The 15016-nt window shown below is 43.1% G+C and overlaps 1 protein-coding gene across 6 annotated transcripts in view; it reads left to right on the plus strand.

Moving 5' to 3' along the window:
* The window catches only part of LOC307036335 (nesprin-2), a 58311-nt gene that overhangs the window by 2640 nt on the left and 40655 nt on the right, over positions 1–15016 (plus strand). The window contains exon 1 of one of the 6 annotated variants that reach the window (XM_079676565.1): positions 532–677. The exons of 4 other annotated variants lie outside the window; for them this stretch is intronic. The gene's annotated coding sequence lies outside the window, so the exon portion shown is untranslated. Of the gene's footprint in view, positions 1–531; positions 678–15016 lie in introns of those variants that run through there. One more of the 6 variants, XM_079676564.1, reaches the window with a different exon arrangement.

The raw sequence follows: 15016 nt of genomic DNA on the forward strand, positions 1-15016 counted from the left end.
TCAACACTGAAAGAGAAACTCGCAACATTATCAACAAAAACGTAAATCAAAACAAGTGGCGCTAGGTAGCTACACAATGCTAACATGGCTTACCTTCGTCTTTGTCTGGTCTAAACTGGTCTTCAATAGCATTAAAAAGATAACAACGATGATTTAGTTAATCCATAGGTTAATATCCAATGTGGCTGTGTCCCCTTTGAAATGTTCTGATAATCTATAAGCAATAAAACTGCAATTCCGTTATCTACTGTCCGCTCTGTGCTCCGTGCGCTCTGGGTCCTGCATCCTGCTTCCTTACGTAGTAAACAATAAGTAAAGTCTCCTGCGTAAAGGGCTTACGCCGGCTGGTATTCTTCATACTTTACGCAGGACCATATCTCTGGAACCCGTTGGTCGATTTGGGTGATTTACACCTTTTTCTTAACCATTACATCCAATAGAATCGATGAGCAGTTCCCAAATCCACGTAAACATTACCATTGCGAACGTAATAGAGAAGCAAACGAAGCACATCTGAAAGTACAAGCCTGGACGGCAAAACTTTATACCCAGTACATTGCCATAAATATGATGGTGGATTATCAGTAAAAATGTCTACATGACACTAAGACATTGGATTAACCTTGAGCGGCGTTTTTATTTCGGTGAACACAACTTTTGATCACAAATCAAAAAAGGTAAGACGTAATTATTGCAATATTTTTCTTAAGAGGTTAATGGATCATTATTGTTGACATGCATATGTTAGCGCTACTTTAATTTGTCTTTAGTCAGAGTGGAGCACATTTTTCTACTCACCATATGCTTTTGGTAATTCATTCTGTGATACTGGATCATATTGGTATAAACTCTTGCACCATATGTTCCATTTTATATCAAAAGTTCAATATTTCGTTCTGTAATTTAGTGAATTAAAAGCTTAAAGTATTAACTCATGAATGCTTAAGTGCTATTGTTGCATAAATTGAGCCTTATTAGTTACCTTTCACCATTGATAAAAAGTAAATCGAGTACAAAGTAGAAAAGTATCAGCAGGACTGTACCATAGTCCATACTGCAGTGTTGTAGGGCTGTCCCGAATTCCGTTTTTCGGGCTCCGGATATTCGGTAGTAGCTAATCAGCAGCGAATATTCAGCGCACGCTTCAACACGTGTATTTCGGTTTATTCAAGGCATTCATTTTGTTATTCTACAGTATTGTTGTTTTATAGTTATTTGTTAATGTATAAAACCCAATTTGTGTTCTTTGAAATTGAAAGGATATTGCATTGTGTGTTACTTTCTTTGCAGTTGTATGTCTTAAGTGTAATTTGGCTTGGCTTCCTATTTTGTATGGACATGCTTTTATTATGAAGGAGAGTTAGCGCTGTTGACAGGAAGTTGTTGTTGTTGCTATGAAAACAACGTGACGGAGAAAAGGAGCGGAGATTAACGGAGAAAAAGTAATATCTACATATAAAGACGGAGAAAGTAAACGATAAAGTTTATGGTTAAGTGTTGGCACCCCCCGAAGAGGCACAAGCTCTTACGTTGATAGTGGAGATTTCAATAAATTCAATTTGGTGACCGATATTCGGGTACAGCCCTACAATGTTGTAGTCAAGTCACCAATTCAGGGCATCCGAGTCACTCTCCAGTCCCTAATCTTCGATTCCGAGTCCCCTAGGATGAGTCTCAGGCCCCGTTCACACAGAGACTAAACCGATTTCGAACCGAAGTCGATTTAAAAAAAGTCTTCCATCCACACGGAATCGGCTCAAATGTGTACGTCCAAACGAATCCGCTGGAGACGCATATACTGGGCCTGTAAGTGGCGCTGTACTTCCGCCACAAAATACACCAAAAGCAGCGAATAAGACCCCCCGAGCATGGAAATAAGGCATAAACAAACAAACGAGGTAGAAGATGGCGGATATTCGTGCAAGAAGGGAGGCATTTGTGTGGACTGACGACCCTGTGATCCACCATTGTTGTTGTTGTTGGCGAAACGCATCGGCAATGACGCAGGGGTGAGCAGGAGAGGAGGGGCTATGGCATCATTGATTCAGGAAATTATCGTATAGGGCGTACACACGGAGTCGCAAGCGTGTTGTCTCCAGACTTACCCACTTTGGGAGCCGGTTTCAAAGTTGATTGGTTTCGGGCTCCGAAGCCGCGGCTCCGTTTCAGCTTCGTGTGGACGAACCGGCTATACCAGCGGTTTTCAAAGTGTGAGGCGCGCCTCCGCTGGGGGGCACCAGAGAGCTGCAGGGGAGGCGCAGCGTGAGAAAAAAATAGCGAGAAACAGTGAAATCTAGCTAGTTAACTCCAGCTAACTCTATGCGAGCGGCAACATGGATCGATTTTTAGTAAAGTTACCTAAAGTGAAAGAGGAGACAGCGTCTGGCAGAAAACGTCAGCTTTGTTTTGAAATAAAAGTTGTGTGATTTTCTCTGATAAATGTCCGAGTGCAAGTGAATGCAGCACAAGACGCGAGCCTTGTAACCCCTCTCCCGGCCCTTGCGCGAGCGAGGAAATGTGATTGGCGGCGATTTCATTTGAACGGGACGGCGCATTCGGACCCAAGTACACAGAGGGAATGAGGTATTTGCGATCTACAATGACAGAGAAGAGGCTTTCAAGTTTGGCTATACTCAGCATTGAATCAAAACGCACTAAAGCTTTAGATCTTAATACGTTTGTGAGGCGTTTTGTTGAACAAGATGGTAATCGCCACATTCAGCTGTTGTAGGCATGCCAACTTGATGCTCTGCTCACGGATGACTCGATGAGCATAACAAACTGTTAAGATGACCTTACGTGTGTAAATATATTTTTTTCTTTGTGGGGGTCTGCCCCCAAAAAACAGTTTTAAGTCCTGAGAAAGTCAAATAAGACGGTGTGTAAAACTACACTGCCCAGCCCAAAAAAAGTAACCACTTTGATTTAACTAGGCCAGTAGGTAAGGGCATTCCACTCGATAATAATACCCCTGCATTATAGCAACAACAATAATAATAATAATAATAATAATAATAGCAATAATAATTGGGAGGGGGGGCGTGGCTGTTCTTATGTTCTCTGAGGGGAGGCTCACCTTCCCACACTTTGAAAACCCCTTCTCCGTGTGGACGGGGCCTCAGTCGAGTCCGAGTCATCATTACCTGTGATCAAGTCCGATTCCAAGTCAGACTCACACAAGAAGAGTCAGAGTCTTGGCTCCCATGTCTTTAGACTGAGAATAGTGGGGGTCACGGTACGAGAACTCGCAGCTGCACATGCCTGGGGCAGAGTACATCCAGACTCGAGAGACAACTTGCTCGAGTCTAAGTCAGATCGTCAATGTGCGAGTCCAAGTCCATCAGTGCACGACTCAAACCTTTATTGGATCCCGAGTCCTCGTGTGCGAGAATTCACGAGTCCAAATCCATCACTGCGCGAGTCTGTGTCAATTTAAGAAAATCAGCCGTCGAGTCCGATTCACTTCCGAGTCCAGGACTCCATTACTCCAGGTCCTACTGTAAACGCATACATAACTAAACATATATTGAAGACATAACGAAAAAATGGTTTAGTTACTTTTTTTATCAGATTTTGTGTTCATGAGGTTTCCGACATCAACATAAAGGCTTTGGACTTATGGAGGTGTGACTGTTTGTGTGCTTCAGAATGTATCCGCCATGAAATGATTAGAACTGTAAGGAATACAGTCTTATCGTACAAACACTCTCCTGTTGTCATGGGATTGTCTCTAAGGTTCTCCATGGTGCTGCTGTCACTGGAAGAAGCACCACACTTAGCGTTGCTGTGTAGGAATGTGTGGTTAAACTGCCTCTCCACCCAGTGGCATCAGAGCAACACACAGACCTGTTTGTAGAAAATCCTCTGCCACACCTGCAGTTAAGAAACAATTAAACCTGCCTCTGTGTTTGTGTGTGTCTCAGGTCGGGTCTGTGAAACAAACAAACATGTTATTGTTTGAATGTGTGCGGAGCCTCATCTGGCACTAGTGTTGCAGTGTTGTTTCTATTTACTCCTCTTCAGCAAACAGTCAAACCATAAAAAAGGAATTGACAACAACACATTTACTACTTCTCAAATGTGAGGATTTGCTGCTTTGTAATGGAATATATTTGGATTTTTGGCTGTTTGCATTTAGTCATTTTTCTTATAGTTTGTAGTCTTATATATCTTTGGGTTGGACATAAGTGCAACACAGAAGCCAATGAAAAGGATACATTGATGTTTCCAACACAGTTAAAGTAGAGCTGCAACAGTTACTCAACTACATTAATTGAGCGTTACAAAATTATTAACATTAAAAAAAAATTTTTATTCAAAATGCCGGAAAGTGCTCTTTTTTTCTAGCTTATTAAATATGGATTTTACCTGCTTTCCTCTGTTTTATATCATGTTAAGTAAATATCTTTGGGTTTTGTACTGACAAGCCAAGACATTTGAAGACATTACCTTGGACTTTGAAAAACTAGGATGGACATTTCCTCCATTTCCTGACATTTAATAGACCACATCTGTAGTTTATTTTTGCAAATCATTATTAACTAGTTGCAGCCCTAGTGTGAATATGCCAGAATTAATAAGTTGAAAGTTAGCAACCTCAAATCAGCCAGTCAGTAAATAAAATTATCCACTTTAGCCAGTCAACAAGGTATGTAGCATATTCTAAATCATAAGTATGCCTAGATTTATAAACTAACTGACATACAGCAAATCTGAGACAGGTTAATATTCCTGTCCTGGTGCCTCTGGGCTTTGCACTTCAATATATTACATGTATGTAGTGGGCTTATTTTTCACATCTTGTACAGACTCTATGAGTGGAGGGTTACTGAAGCCTTCATGATGTCACTACACTGAGGTGAATCAGCCTGCAGCTTTTTCACTGTTATTGTGACACATATATCATTTAACTGGCTCCAGTTTCACTTCAGACACCTGAGCTGTGTGACCTGAGAAACACGTATGTATATGTTTGACCCCATTCCCACCTCAATCTACAGTCACGAACACTGACAACAGGAACATCTCATTTGTTTTTATCCTTTCCCATGCTCTATATTATGATCAAAGTATTTTTAAGCTTCAGTCTGTATGAGTAGGGCTGCAACTATTTTCACTATTCATTTCTCTACTGGTCATTTAAGTGTCAGAACATTTTCACACAATGCCCGTCGTAAGTTCCAAAAGCTGAAGTGATGATTTACTTTTTTTTGTCAGATCAACTGTCTAAACCCCAAAGAAGGTTAATTGAATATCAATGGAAAAGCGGCATATTTCAACATGTGAGAAGATGCAACCATCGCTGACAGGCAACCTCTTATCCGGAGTCTGGTCACGGAGGAAGCGGTTCCAGCAGAGGGCCCCAAACTGCTCTTTCATGGCATCAACCTGCTCTGATTGGAGGATACCAAGGCACTCCCAGGACAGCGTGGAGATATAATCCCTCCACATCCTGAGTCTGCCCCAGGTTTCCTCCCGGCTAAATAACCCCCATAGGGAGGTGCCAGGTGGCTTTACCTTACTGGCCCTAATCCTCTTCCGTATCAACCTTACCCAGTAGTTGTGTTTCCCAAAGTTAATCCATTCATGTCACAATGTTAACCATAGGGCTTTGTGTGTATTGGCAAGTGTAATGAGGCTGATATAACATTTATTTTTGGTCCGGAAATGCAGATCAGAAGATACAGTAGTAGTCGTGAGTTGATGCTGCACCAGTCAATGACTCCTTTGACAGCTGCAGTAATAATAAACCCTGAGAGGAAATGTAGTTAAGAGCATAGTTTTGAGAGTTGGCATCCTTACTAGGTGCCAAGCCACCTAATCTGGCTCATTTCAAAATGGAGCAGCGGCTTTACTTTGACTCCCTCCAGGATGACGGAACGTCTCACCTAAGGGAGATGCCAGCCCTTCGGAGAAAACCCATTTTGGCAACTTGGATCCACAATATTGGTCTCTCGGTCATGACCCGTCCTCTATGACCATAGGTGAGAGGAACGAAGATGGACTGGTAGATGGAGAGCTTTGCCTCCTGGCACAGTTCTCTCTTCATCACAACAATAGCTCCTGCTGCTCCGGTTCTCCAGCCCATCTCACGCTCCATCGTCCCCTCACTCGAAAAAAATACCCAGAGATACCTAAACTCCTTTACTCCTTGCTTGAAAAACAATGAAGTGATACAGTTATGAAGTCAATGTTTCAAGTGATAGCACAATGAGCCACGCTCGCAGTAAGTGACGTAGTTTATTAAGCGACCTTTAGTGAAAGTCACACGGTATAGCAATGTATTTAATTGGTCTAAAATCCCATTTGGGAAGGTGGGAGTGCAAGTGGATGAGCAAAGTTTCATTCAGGACTCTTTTTCCGTGTGGAACCAAAAAAGGGATTTCATTTTTGGGAATCAAGTCAGAATTCGGAGTGTAGAGTCAGAATTTTAAAGGGAGAATCCTGACTTTTTTTTCTCAAAATTCTGACTTCAATCTGAGAACTAAAAAAGAAAATCACTTTTGGTCGGATCTCAAAAATGGTGGACCTAATCCTCTTCTATATAAACCTAACCGAGTTGTTGTGTTTACATTTAACCTATACAGTATGTGGTTTAAATGCATGAACACCTTTATGCAGATAAGAACATACTGTAGTACTAGTGAGTTGATGCTGTACCAATCTATGGATCGTTTGACTGCTGCAGTGAATAAACCGTAAGAGGAATCTGGTTGAAATGTAGTAAAGAGCATAGTTTTGAGAGGAAAGGAGGGAGAGATGAAGAGCTGAGGGTGCAGCAGAGAGAGATAAGGGATCTGAGAGTTGAGAGAAAGAGGATGCAGAGCAGCTTCTGAGTTGATGCAAGGGTTTTGAACAGAGCTAATGTCTTTTATTAGTGTTGCTGAAGCTGCTGGGCTTCATTAGGACTCTCATTACCTTCATTACGTCCCAAAGCCCCTCCGCTCCCCTGACAGCAGTCATGCTCGTTGCCAGCTAACATCTGCAGGCAAATGTCCCCTCTAACGGCCATAACACCACATAATGTTATTACACCATCAAATAGCCTGCTCCCTTCGGCTTTATGGATTCTGTTTACTGCAGCACGGCAGCCCTCTGCCCAGAACACAGGGACAGTTTGGTAAACCCTATCCTAAAAGTACACACCCATACAACTTAAGTACATTGAGAATACAGTTTTGAGGGAATCATATTATCTTGGATTACGGTCTCAGTTTGAAACACATTAACACAAGTTGACTCAGAATGAAAAAGGAACTACTTGGTCTGGTTTAGGAAAAGATCATGGTTTGGCCTACAATTACTTTATGTTATTGTAAGTTACATTTGAATTAAAAATAAGTTAACAATGAGTTACGGGATACAAACAGTGGTCTCTTGGTGGAAGTCCTGTGTTAGTTTAACACATCTTTCCACCCCAACCATTCCCCTACACAGAGTTTAATTGGAACGTTTTGAATTGTCCATAACAGGACCGAAAATAGGATTACCTCCATCTGTAAGCTATAATGCAGTTTTTGTTTTGTGGCAGCGTAGTTTAATAGCTGCTTTGGTCTCCATTGCAAGGTTTATTGCCAGGTAGACAGCACTAATAATGTGTCCATATCATAAAGTAAGCTAACATACATACAATGTTAAATAAGTCAACTCATTCAATGAAGTTAAAGGTGGGGTATGTCATTTATTTCAGAAACACTTTTTGTTATATTCCATGGAATGCTCTGAACATCCCGATAGCAATGAATATATTAAATGCTTTGACAAAAAGCCATACAAAAATGTCATCTCTGGAAGCCGTAGTACTGTAAAAAGCATGACCAATCATTTTAGCCAGCCCGGCTAAAATAACTGGATGGACTACCTGCCTGTCAGCCTTCCATCTGTGCACAAACTCGTGCCCTCATTGGTCATGTGCGCATTCGTGTGTGTTGGAGGAGGGGCTCTGTAAGGAAGTGGCAGATTTTGGTCGTGTATTCTCAAATAATAGCGCACTCGAGCTGGTTTCTCCAAAATTACCTACCCCACCTTTTAAACTCTCCTTTTTGAATATCCATATTTCCTATATACAGTTATTTTCAAGAGTTTTTCAAATGTTGTGTGCGTAAAGCACCCCCATATTTCTATTTTATTCCCGTTAATTACCATGGAAAGATGCCACTTTGAACAGTCCAAGAAAAACCCACCTTTCTAAATCAGCAGTTGGTGGTGAAACCAAGTTAGCCAACACCTGAGTTTATAAATCAACACTATTTATAGAATTGTTAAGTCAACTCAGTTTTGGAAACAAGTATATACTGCTAAATGGTGACAAATGTTTTTCCCCCTACATTTTGTTTTGTTTGAACTTAACTGTGGACACATAAGTACTCGATACATTTTGATAGAAGTAGTAGGATTCAAAATAAACCGTCATTATTTTCCACACACATGTACACAGCAAAATTCGACCTCTGCATCCAACCCATCCTAGGAGCAATGGGCAGCGCTGTGGGGGTTCCAGTGCCATTTCAACTGAAACCTCTCCAAGTACCAGTCTACACTCTTTGTTTGGTCGGTTCGGGGACTTGAACCAGCGACCCTCTGGTTCCCATGCCATGTCAGAGCTACTGCTGCCCCCCAAAAAGTAAAGATCTACCTAAGCAAGCAGAGATAATGTAGACTCTAACAGTGTTTAATGAGTTCAGCCATTTAGAAAAAACAAAGAAATGATATAGAAATATAGTTTCACCCATCGGCTCTCTAAACATTAGGCACTCGTCCATTTAAATCGGTCAACCACTATAGTTGGTTAAAATTGATTTTGTGCTTCGGTGCCAGCTCAGCATAATTCGCTCCTTGGTCGTTTGTTTCACATAAAATGAAACTGATTAAAGTGATATTTGTCTTTGGTGAAACATTAAAAAAACAAATGTTCTTCTATCAATATCTGTTCCTCACTTTGAATAAATTCAAACCGACAACATTAGTCTGTAATTCAAACACACAGTTTTATGTATGACATACAGATCCCCCCCACAGAATATACATTACAAACGTACTACTGTCCCAAAACATTAGGACTTTACTGTTTTGTAAAAGCCACGGAGCTGAAAATGCTATGCTCGTCCTGAGGATGGCGCTAGAGGAAAGGCAAGAGGTCATTACAAGTAATTGTGTTTTATCTGCTTGACTGAGCACTGTCACAGGCAGATAAATAATAATATGTTTTGGTGTTGTTAAAGTCATGAACATACATTTGTTCTGAAACAGAGCAGAGCCTTGATTCTATCCCTATCAGTCTCAAATATGCTGCCACTCGCTCCTCCACCGTGTGTCTGAGCCTCTCTGCGTATCCCTAACTCAAACACTTGCTCCTCTCACTCTGTGAAACTCTGCTGCCTCGTGACGCCACTTCCAGCTTACTTAGTTTAAAATTCAAATCTGCAGAGAAACATCGAAGTATTTGGGTCACTAGATTAAGATCTGTTGAGTAAAAAGGCTCTGCTGATACCTTTAGAAATTTTAAACATCCTTTCAGCCGGAGACCACATTTTCCAAGAGCTTAGAATTATAAAGTCACATCTGTCTGGTTTACTTTTCAAAATTATGACAAAGGGTTCAGAAAAACAAAGACATTCCTGCAAGTCGAGAAATGATTGGCCTACTAGGGCAAGTCCTTAAATATAAATTGATGTTGAGTATGTTAATTCCCTTCAATCAGCATACGTACTCCATTAAAGATGCTATACGTAGCTTTTTTTAAATCTACACATAATTGGCTCATTAATGAAAAAATGTTTACCATAATAACTGTAAATCAATAAGACGATCAGCTTAGTGGCTTCTACATGGTTTTATATACAGTGTTGCAGTAACCCGGAAAATCTAAGCATTTAACCGCTTTTGGTTCCCTCGTATTGAAGGCAACGTTTTTATTGGTGGTCAAAAGCCTAAAATAAGGTCTGTGGTTAAAACAAGCTTATAATAATCACCTTTTTTGTTCTACAACATAGAATACGTCAGTAAACATCCTATTCGTAAACGTCTGAAGCTTCTACAGTATGTAGCCTACCATCAAAACAGCGGTTTCTAACAAGTGACTAAATAAACTATACTAAACATCATCATGCCGACACTAGCCCGACATGAGTTTAGCTGTCGTGTAGCGCATCCAGGCAACCCTGATGTAGTTTGTTTGTATTGACTTTTTATTTCAGCCAATTGCATTTATGCTTCAAAAATCACTAAGTGGTGTTTACATGTGCAGATTATCCTGCTGAAATAAAACGTGTTTAATATCATAAACGTGTGTTTGCGACAAAGCATTTCCTGCAATAGGAAATCCAATGGGGAAATCTAACTTCCAGGTTGGCCTACAAAATCTCCTCATCACTGTTCCACTCCGGGAAGGGAAAGGTCAATGCTCTCTGGGGCCCTTTAGGGTTGAAAGATCGCTTTGAAATGTTGCTTGATCCTTCATAGAAGATATTCAGCCTAATTTAAAGGGGCATCGATAACATATTTGCTTTAAAGGTCCCATGTCATGCTTTTCTGGTTATTACCCGTCTCCTTCTGTGTTATGAAGGTTTTTATGCATGTAAACGGTCTGCAGAGTCAAAAACCCTCAAAGTAAACCCGGTAGCGAGTAAAACTCTAACACAGAAAAGACCTCCCCAAAACGCCTCGTTGGAGATACGTCATTGTCCATTTGATTATTCCGGGTACGCGTGATGTCAACCGTACCCCGAACGAAATGGACCAATCCGTGGAGCCGTTACGTTACGTCCGCGGAGCCCAGGGCTCGAGCTTAAGGACGTCCCGTCGTCCCGGGGCCGAAATAAATAGTGTCGGGGAGGATAAAAAAATATTTTGGGCCGAATTTGGGACGAGAGATGAACGGCGATGAAACTGACTGCACGCACACACACACACACACACAGTACGTAGCTACAGCTGTGCCGCTGGCTGTCAGCCAGTGCCCGCGAATTCCTGGCCCGCAAATTTGCGGGTCTAGCTATGTACTGAGTGTGTGTAGCGCCATTTATCTATTATATGGCTCTGAGTGTGTGTATTTCGCGGGTTGAGTGATGTACAATGACAATGGCATCCCGTGGAGGAATTCTGAAATGTTTTACCGTTACATCACAAAAACGCACAGAGGAACCAGACCCTGGAGCCCCGGCCTCTTTATTTACTTACTCCCCTTCATCCCCTATGGGATGTAATAACAAGGCTGAGATGAGAACCCTCCATCGTATTTAGTCCTTAGCAATATGCTGCGCTTCTCCCCATGTAGGGGTGGGTACCGAGCCCCGGTATTAAACGGTCCCCGGGCCGGAATTATTAAAGACAGTGGTAACGTTAAGCTCCGAAGTTATCTGACTTTTTATCGGTACTGGAAACATTTAAAAAATATATATCATATGTATTATTGCTACATAAACATTATATGGCCGTTTTAGTTTCGCCAACTCCGTTTCTAATATGCAATAAGACTACAACATGCATCTATGATGTATTTTCGAGCTTTCTAATCCAGACGAGATCTCTCTCTCCCGTCTGTGTGCGAGGGGGCGGGGCAGTTTGTGAAGGTCTCCTGACTGTGTTACAGACTGTCATCCTGGTTAGTGGTTACTCTGGGTTCTGTCTTCAGGACAGAGTGTTGGATTTTTTTTTTAATTGGATGGGACTTGCTTGGATTCAATATTAGAGTAATTTTCTCGTTTGTGTGTTTGTTTAAATATATTTGGCCTTTGTTTATGTGATTGACTGATTTACTCAAATAAAAAGGTTGATGAATTATCATCTAATGCAGGGGTGAGGAACCTCTGGCCCCCGGGCCGTATACGGCCCGCGAGACCATTTGCTACGGCCCTCGAGACAATTTATAAACACACGCAAAAAAGAAAAAAATTAAAGAGATCTATACCGCAAAAAAATTAAACATGCGAGTGCCTGTTTTTCCTGGCCAAGGTCTGGGTCCTTGAACACAACACGAGCCTAACGTGTCATCACTTGGTATAAATCTCGTCTGACAGGGGAGCATGGCAGGGGAGCACCAGAACGTCGCTTCGGCACTTCCAAAATGTGCAGTACCCATAAGGAGCCGTACACATGCCGCAGTTTATGCGTGGCTGTGTCTTTAGTTGTAAGCCCAGTGGCGATCTGTTCATCTGTCATACTGATCATACAGTCAATAACTTTGTTGTTATTAGCATCTGGTTAGCTAGCTATGCTAACAAATATAAGAAGCTTTTTCTCCAACCAGTGAGGTAAAGGCACATCTTTATATGATCATTATAGTTCTAAAAAACAAGAGAATAAAGTAAACAGGTATAAAATACTATATGACAGTAAATAAAAGTTGTTATTAATAAACAAGAATACAGTTTGGAAGGGGAGTTAGTTGTAAAATATCCATAAAGAAAAATACATCTGCTTCCAGTTCTGTTTCATATGGGTGTTGAGAGATGTATCCATAGATCTCCTAATGTTGCTCTCAAAGTGCACCAGATTGATGCTTTTAACTTCAACATTTAAAAAAAAATCTTCCCGGGGAGGTGAGGACCCCCCTAGAGGAGGTTAGGTCTCCCCCCCACTTAAATCATGTCAACATGGATAGGAAACGAAATACATTTGCACATATCTTGTGTCCAATATACTTTCTGTTTTGGTGGTCATGCCACAACCGTGCACGTGAATGCATGCACGAGTCATGGTAAAATATCTGGATTAAGAGTTTGCTTTTTCTTTGCACGGCATGAAAGAAAGGCGAAATGAATGGTCTGTGATTTTAGTATTTTTAAGCAGAGGTCAATAATTTGTACGGCCCTCGGAGGATGTTTAAAACATTGAAATGGCCCTTGAGAGGAAAAAGGTTCCCCACCCCTGATCTAATGATTTGTATGATGTTTTATTTATGTTAAAGCTCACTTTGAATGATTCTAGCTAATGATGATGTAGAAAAACTCATATTTTAAATTTCGGGACGGTCCACATTAATTTCGGGACGGGTTAGATTGTGTTTCGGGACGGTTCCGGGAGAATAGTGAAAAAAGTTAGTCGAGAGCCCTGGTCCGACCAGAGGGTGAAAGGGCACCCCAGGAGGTAGTACCGCAGGGCGCCGACCGCCCACCGTATGGCGAGGCACTCCTTTTCCACCGTACTGTAGTTCACCTCCCTCTGGGCGAGCTTACGGCTAATGTACAGTACGGGGCGGTCGACCCCCTCTACGTGCTGGGACAAAACGGCCCCCACCCCACTGTTCGAGGCGTCGGTCTGCAACACAAAAGGGAGAGAGAAGTCAGGAGAATACAGAAGCGGCTTACCACAGAGGGCTTTTTTAACCCTCTCAAACGCCAGCTGACACCGCTCCGTCCACTGGACCGGATCTGAAGCCCCCTTTCGGGTCAGGTCTGTCAGGGGACTGGTCAGCTCCGAAAAGGACGGGATGAATCGCCTGTAGTAGCCGGCCAGCCCCATGAACCTCCTGACCTCTTTTTTCGTCTTGGGCGCCAGACAGGCTGAAATCGCGGTTGTTTTCTCTATCTGTGGCCGCACCTGCCCGCCGCCCAAGTGGTACCCCAGATACCGTACCTCCCTCCGTCCAACCGCACACTTCTTCGGGTTGGCCGTGAGCCCCGCCTGCCTCAGGGACTCGAGCACTGCCCCCCCCTGCTGCATATGCTGCTCCCATGTCTCACTGTGAATGATGACATCATCCAAGTAAGCAGCAGCATATGCAGAGTGGGGACGCAGCACCCGGTCCATGAGCCGCTGGAAGGTGGCTGGAGCTCCGAACAACCCGAAAGGAAGTGTGATGAATTGGTATAAACCATACGGAGTGGAGAAGGCCGTTTTTTCCTTAGACTCTGGAGAAAGGGGAATCTGCCAATAGCCTTTGGTTAAATCCAGCGTAGTGTAAAAGCGAGCAGTGCCTAGCCGATCCAGGAGTTCGTCGACCCGGGGCATTGGATAAGCATCAAATTTGGACACCTCGTTCACCCTGCGGTAGTCCACACAGAACCGGAATGACCCGTCGGACTTACGTACCAGCACGACGGGGCAACACCAGTCACTGGTGGACTCTTCTATCACTCCCATCTCTAGCATAGCCTGAAGCTCCGCCTGAACAATTTTCCTCTTGTGTTCAGGCAGCCGATAGGGCAGTGAACGAATGGCCACGCCCGGGGGCGTTTCTATGCGGTGGTGTATGAGAGAGGTGCGCCCTGGCAGCGTAGAGAACACGTCGGCAAACTGCCTTTGCAACGAAGCAACGTCTGCTCTCTGGCCCGGTGTCAGATTGTCGCCACAACAGACCGGGGCTAATTTGTTGCTTTTAATGACCTCCGGTCCCAACTCATCTCTCTCAATCACCGTGGTGGCCAGAGAAACCAACGCCACCTCCCTCCATGCTTTCAGGAGGTTAAGGTGGTAAATCTGTGTTGCTCCCCCACCTGTCAGAACGCACCACCTCATAATCTACGTCCCCCACTCGTCGTGTGACCACGAAGGGTCCTTGCCACTTGGCGAGTAGTTTAGAGCTAGAGGATGGGAGTAATACAAGCACTTTATCTCCCGGTGAAAATTGTCTCAGTTTCGACCCTCTGTTGTACAGGCGCTGCTGACGTTCCTGAGCCTTTGCTCGCAGGTCCATAACGTACTGTATTTCGTTTTTACTGGTGCTTGGACCCTCCTCCCAGTTTTCCTTAACTAGGTCCAAAACACCCCGGGGCTTCCTACCAAATAACAGCTCAAAGGGAGAAAATCCCGTGGAGGACTGGGGCACCTCCCGCACTGCAAACAACAGAGGATCTAGCCATTTATCCCAATTACGGCTATCTTTGTGAACGAACTTACGAACCATGTTCTTTATTGTTTTGTTAAACCGTTCCACCAGGCCGTCGGTCTGAGGATGGTAAACACTAGTCCGGATTGAATGGACGCGCAATAGTTCATACAGCTCGCGTAGTGTGTATGACATAAACTGTGTGCCCTGGTCAGTCAGGATCTCCTTCGAGATCCCGACTCGGGAGAT

Source organism: Notothenia rossii (genome assembly GCF_949606895.1).
Source record: "Notothenia rossii genome assembly, chromosome: 4".
In the NCBI taxonomy this organism is placed as follows: domain Eukaryota; kingdom Metazoa; phylum Chordata; class Actinopteri; order Perciformes; family Nototheniidae; genus Notothenia; species Notothenia rossii.